Here is a 699-nt window from a genome sequence, read left to right on the forward strand (position 1 = left end):
GTCACATTTTTGTAATTTATCATTGTTTATTAAACTCTGAAAGCTGAGTGGCTGTTAATATTCTGTCCTAGAATGTGGTTAGATGGGCCCTTTTTTGTTGTTGAGCACCTGCCCCTTTAGTGGTCTCTGCACGGCCCTGCACTTAATGTTAATATGTGTGTGATAGGCGTGTCTGTCGGACAATTATAGAAATATGGAACAAATCGCATCCCGTATCGGTTCAATATGGGACGCAACATTTGACAGCCAATGTTCCCGTAAAATACGATCCCGTATAATATCGGATGGGTGCTAACCCTACACCCGCCACTGGCCAAATGCAGGTAAAAGTATTCAGTGGCATCTAAATAGGAGCAACGCACCCGATTCAAGTGACTGTGGCGGATTGACAATTTGAACAGAAATAACCCAAGTAAAAAAAAGTATGCTTTAGTATACTAAATTTTAACATGCTTTAGAATACTTTGACTGATGTACTTAAACTGTACTATTTTGGAACAACTTTTTTGTGCTTAGTATATTTTAGTAGTATTTAAATAGTATTTATTACAACTTTTACTATACTTTTTTATATAGTATTCAAGATAAATATTCCATATTTTAAGTGTACTAATTGTCATAGAATTATATTAAAAATATACTTTTAATGTTTTAAATATACTACTATTATATTAGTAATGTATTTAAATTACACTTAAT

This window comes from Poecilia reticulata, linkage group LG8 (assembly GCF_000633615.1).
Source record: "Poecilia reticulata strain Guanapo linkage group LG8, Guppy_female_1.0+MT, whole genome shotgun sequence".
NCBI lineage: Eukaryota > Metazoa > Chordata > Actinopteri > Cyprinodontiformes > Poeciliidae > Poecilia > Poecilia reticulata.